The following is a 5,423-nucleotide window of genomic DNA, read 5'->3' on the forward strand; positions in this document are numbered from 1 at the left end:
AATACTTACCACCTCAGGTGGTTGTGAATTTCTTTCTAGACTGCTGTAGTATTATCCAAACCACAATCCTAACCCTAATCCCAACTAGAGCAAAGTATCTGAAACACAAATCTGATAATATCATTACCCTGCTTAAAATATTTTAACCATTTCCCACTGTTTTGTTTTATTTTATTTTATTTTATTTTATTTTTTAATGAGACAGGGTCTCATTCTGTCTCCCCAGGCTGGAGTGCAGTGGCATAATCACAGCTTACAGCTCACTGCAGCTTTGACTTCCTTGGCTCAAAAAATCCTCCCACCTCAGCCTCCTGAGTGTGTGGGACCACAGGTACACACCACCACACAGCTAACTTTTCTTTTGGGTGAGGGTCTGCCTATGTTGCTCAGGCTGGTCTTGAACTCCTTGGGCTCAAGTCCCCCTGGTCTTAGAATGAAGACTCACATCTCTGATATGGTCTTCAAGTCCTCAAAGCCTGGCATCAGCTCCCACCATTATTTTAATACATTCTTACTCTAGGCTCTAAGCCACAGTGGCCTTCGTTTAGTTCTATTTTTTTTTTTTTTTTGAGACAGAGTTTTGCTCTTGTCGCCTAGTCAGGAGTACAGTGGTGCAATCTTGGCTCACTGCAACCTCCACCTCCCAGGTTCAAGCAATTTTCCTGCCTCAGCCTTCTGAGTAGCTGGGATTACAGGCATCTGCCACCATGCCCAGGTCATTTTTGTGCCCAGGTAATTTTTTTAAATCCGGGTGGGCCTAAGCAGCCCAGGACTTGTCTGGAGGCTCCGATGTTGGGAACCCAGGGCCCTTCTGCCTTGTTGGGCTCCCTAGCATGCTTTGGGAGAATGCTCTGCCACATCCACATTCCAGCCAGTGGAAGGAAGAAAGAGAAAAGGGAGGAAACAGCTGCTGCTTATAAGAGCATGACCCAAGAATTGCACTCATTACTTTTACTCACCTTTTACTGATCAGAACTTGGTCACGTGCTCGCTTCTGTAGCACATATACTAAAATTGGAACCATACAGAGAAACTTAGCTACAGCCCCAGCGCAAGGGTGACATGCAAATTTGTGATGTGGTCCATATGAAGGAAGGAAGGAAGGAGAAAAAGAAAGAAAAAAAGAAAGAAAGAGAGAGAGAAAGAAAGAAGAAAAGGAGAAAGAAAGAAAGAAAAGGAGAAAGAAAGAATGAAAGAAAAAGAATGAACGAATGAATGAACTTGGTTATGTGGCTACACTCAGCCGTAAGGGAGGCTCAGAAAAGTAGCCTTTATTTTAGCTGCCTTGTGCGTAGCTGTGTACCTGGAGCTCTGTTATTGTAGATAGAGTGAGTGGATATGAGGACACCTAGTGGTCCCTGGAGCAGAACGCCCAGCTTAGATTAATTAGTGTGATTATTGATTAATAGCTATCTACCCCACTAGACTGTATCTCCACAAGAGCAGGAACCGTATGTGTTTTTGCCCACCATTGTATCCTTACCATCTATCCTGTGCCTGGTACACAGTAGGATCTTAATAAATATTTGTTGAATACATGAGTGAATGGATCAGGTCCCTCCCTCTTGCTATCCCTGTCATGCTTGACACTCCAGCCAGACCATACCACTCGTGATTGCCTAGCAATGTATTCATTATCAATTAAAAAGAAATCACTGCTAATCCGATAAACAAACATAGTCATCTCACTGTTGCTTACATTTCTTTGGTGAGTTTTCAGGTGATACACATTTTCACGTCTTTATTTATACTTCTCATTTTGAGATTTGACATAATAGCATGTCAATTCTGATAACATCACCTGAGGTACATGAAGAGGTTGATGCGGCTGATTTCAGTCAAAAAATAAGGGCAAAAGGAAAAAAGTGCAAAAAGAAAAAAGCAAACAAACAAAAAAGGCCAAGTTAGGCAGCACACCCAGGGACTTGCTTGCTGAGGAGTGAAATAGATACTTGAATTAGGGCATTCATGCAATTCTACATGAGTGCTGTTTCTCACACCTCAGCCTTCCATGAGAGTTGGGAAGCAAAGAGTTAAATGTTATAATCTCTGTTTAGAATCTAGAAGGATGGAATTTTAAGTTGCTAATTAATGGAATATCCATGAGTTGTAGCTGTCAATAGAGATTAATATTGTATTGATCAATTAATAAGTTTAATTTAGACTTGGTGGAGCCCAGCATCGTGGTGTGCATCTGTAGTCCCAGCTACTCTGCTGGCTGAGGCAGGAGAGTGGCTTGAGCCCAGGAATTTGAGACTGCAGTGAGCTGTGATTGCACCACTGAACTCCAGCCTGGGCAACAGAGCAAGACTCCATCTTTTAAATAAATAAATAAATAAATAAATGCAATTAAATAAATTAAGTATGACCGGGCATGGTGGTTCACACCTGTAATGCCAGCACTTTGGGAAGCTGAGGCACATGGATCACCTGAGGTCAGGAGCTGGAGACCAGCCTGGCCAACATGGTGAAACCCCATCTCTACTAAAAATACAAAAATCTGGTGGGCATGGTAATGGGCACCTGTAATCCCGGCTACTCAGGAGGCTGAGGCACAAGAATTGCTTGAACAGGTGAGGCAGAGGTTGCAGTGAGCTGAGATAGCACCACTGTAGTTCAGCCTGGGTAACAGAGTGAGACTCTATCTCGATTAAAAAAAAAAGTTAAAATAAATTAAGTATGAATTAAAATATTTAAAAAAAAGACTTGGTGTGAATGCTGGCCACCTCACCCATAACACATACCCACCCGCCCACTCCACCATCCGTCACCAGGTACAGATGTTTTGCTTATCATTATCATATTGCAATAATAAGAATATAAAATAATATATTTAATATGGACACTCTTAATGAAGCCATATGAAAAATGGAAATAGTATGTGAAAGTGGTGGGCTTTCAATTTTATTATTGTTATTTTAACATTTCTTCTTTAACGTTGTTTTCATATTGTTGCTAATTAAATGAAATTATAGCACTATTACCATCACCAAAACATAATTACCACCACCAATCCTGTTAGCAAGGCTCTTTTAAATGTTATCTAAGACTCAGCTGGGCACGGGGGCTCATGCCTGTAATCCCAGTACTTTGGGAGGCTGAGGCGGGTGGATCACAAGGTCAGGAGTTTGAGACCAGCCTGACTAACATGGTGAAGCCCTGTCTTTACCAAAAATACAAAAATTAGCCAGGCGTGGTGGCACGCACCTGTAATCCCAGCTACTCAGGAGGCTGAGGCAGGAGAATCGCTTGAACCCAGGAGGTGGAGGTTGCAGTGAGCTGAGATCGTGCCACTGCACTCCAGCCTGAGCAACAGAGTGAGACTCTGCCTCAAAAAAAAAAAATTATCTAAGACCCATAAGATATTATTAGTAATAGAGGAAAGAAGATGGGGTTCTTCTAAACATATGCACGAGTGTGGCCAATGGGCAGAAGACACATTCTCCTGTATAGGATTCATTTATAATTCTCAGAGCCAAGAGAGGAAGCAGTAATTCAAAGCAAGGGAAGTGAAGAGCTTGTTTCCTTAGCGTTCATGAGCCGGCCTGATCTGGATATAACTGCTAATGAGAACAACATGCTTTCAGGCAAAAAGTACACACCAGGCTTTGGTGTGCAGATAACCAAGGATTAGTGCTTGAGAATTCATTTGTTTTGCTCTTGGTGTAACTTAGGCATGACATAAAAGACTGAGAGTAGCTTCTTAAATTGTCCAGTGACTGCTCAGAAATGCATTTGACTGTAGGTAGGTTCTCCAATCCATATATACTTCTTAGTAATTATCTTAGTAATTCATGCTTCTCTGTCATGATGCTGAAATTTTTAGCAGGTACCATGGACTGAATGTACCCCCAAATTCATTTGTGTGGCTTCCCCAAAATTCCTGTGTTGCAATCCTAATCCCCACTGTATGGTATTAGGTGGCGGGGTCTTGGGGGAGGTAATGAAGTCGTGAGGGTGGAGCCTTTATGAATGGGATTAGTGCCTAATAAAAGAGACCTCAGAGAGTGCCCTTCCCTCTCCAACACGTGAGGACATAGTGAAAAGTTGGCTGTCTGTGAACGAGGTAGTCGGCCTTCAACAGACACCGAATTTGCTGGCACCTTGATCTTGGATTTCCTAGCTCCAGAATTGGGAGAAATAAATGTTTGTTGCTTGGGCCGCCCAGTCTATGGTATCCTATTATAGCAGTTCATACATACTAAGACAGTGGGGTTCAATTTTACTCCCTAATTCAAATTATTGAATTTTCAAGTTCAACTCCTGTATGAGTAAAATTTATTCCTATACATGTTTAGTGCAGATGTGTAAGTAAAATTTATTCCTACAGATGTTTAGTGCAGCTGAAGGTGTAAAACAAGAAAAAAGAAAGGAAAAATAAAAGAAAAAGAAAAATACTTGGCAATATTGTTGGGGAGAGAAGAGGTTATTTTGGAGAAGGGAAGGAGGTTTTGGTGGATGGAAGGTTTTTGCCAGAAGGGGACTGTGTATGTCAGCACGTGCCATGAGTGTGCATGCGGGAGGCCCACAGGGGCTGGTGGGAGTGCTAGACAACAGGGGCTAAGAAAAGAAAGTAGAAGTGTGACATAACTTCCTCCGTCACAGTTTCAGTTAGGGTGCCAGGCAAACCTGTGTGCACACAGATACTTGGAAGAAGGGCTGTAACCTTTAGCTTCCCCCAGTTTAGCCCGTTGGCCTTGTCTAGGCTGGTCTGTTTCTGACTCTTCCTTTCCTCATCTAATATAGACCTACTTTTCTTTTATTGGAAGTAGGAAGAGGAAAAATAGACAAAGGAAGAGAAAAATACTAGATTAAGGCTCAGATATTATAGGCATGAGACCTGGAAACTGGAGACTCCTTTTGGGACAGAGTTGTAGCAGCAAGCCCAACTATAGAAGAAGGGAACTGGGGCCTGTTGGTGGCATGGTGACCAGAGATTTTGGTGTTGGTAAGCTGGTGGCAGGAGCTCCACATGCTTCTAGAAATGCACCTAGGAAGTAAGGTATATGTGAGTGATGTGAACTTGATTCAGGGGATGATGCTTAATTCCAGCACATCAATTGCATACATTAGAAGGACTGCAAATTCAGATCTAAGGGGACCAGATAGAGTAGGATGGATAATAGCTGGATAGTAAGGAGGGGTATGATTGTGGTGAATAGAAGAACAACGCAGAGTTTACATTTACCATGTGGGAATATTGAACCAATGCTGTCAGATCTTCTAATTTTTGAAAAGAAGGGGTAAATTAGATTTTTATGTGAAAATTTAATCATAAAATGTTGGCAATTGATTTTAAAAGTTTAACAGCACCATGTGGGACATTATTGTACCTGCCAAGCAACCCTTGCACATCCCACGGCCCCTGAAACTCCACATGTCAAAAATGGAACTCCATCTGTAGTCCCTATTTCAGCAAGTGG

General features: G+C 42.1%; 1 non-coding gene across 1 annotated transcript; it reads left to right on the top strand.

The window, feature by feature from the left end:
- The first annotated feature begins 984 nt into the window (after nucleotides 1–984).
- Nucleotides 985–1,092, top strand: LOC112204253 (U6 spliceosomal RNA). Its single transcript, XR_002937829.1, has one exon. It is a non-coding gene; the product is annotated as a U6 spliceosomal RNA (small nuclear RNA).
- Nucleotides 1,093–5,423: the final 4,331 nt, after the last annotated feature.

This window comes from Pan troglodytes, chromosome 7 (genome assembly GCF_028858775.2).
Source record: "Pan troglodytes isolate AG18354 chromosome 7, NHGRI_mPanTro3-v2.0_pri, whole genome shotgun sequence".
In the NCBI taxonomy this organism is placed as follows: domain Eukaryota; kingdom Metazoa; phylum Chordata; class Mammalia; order Primates; family Hominidae; genus Pan; species Pan troglodytes.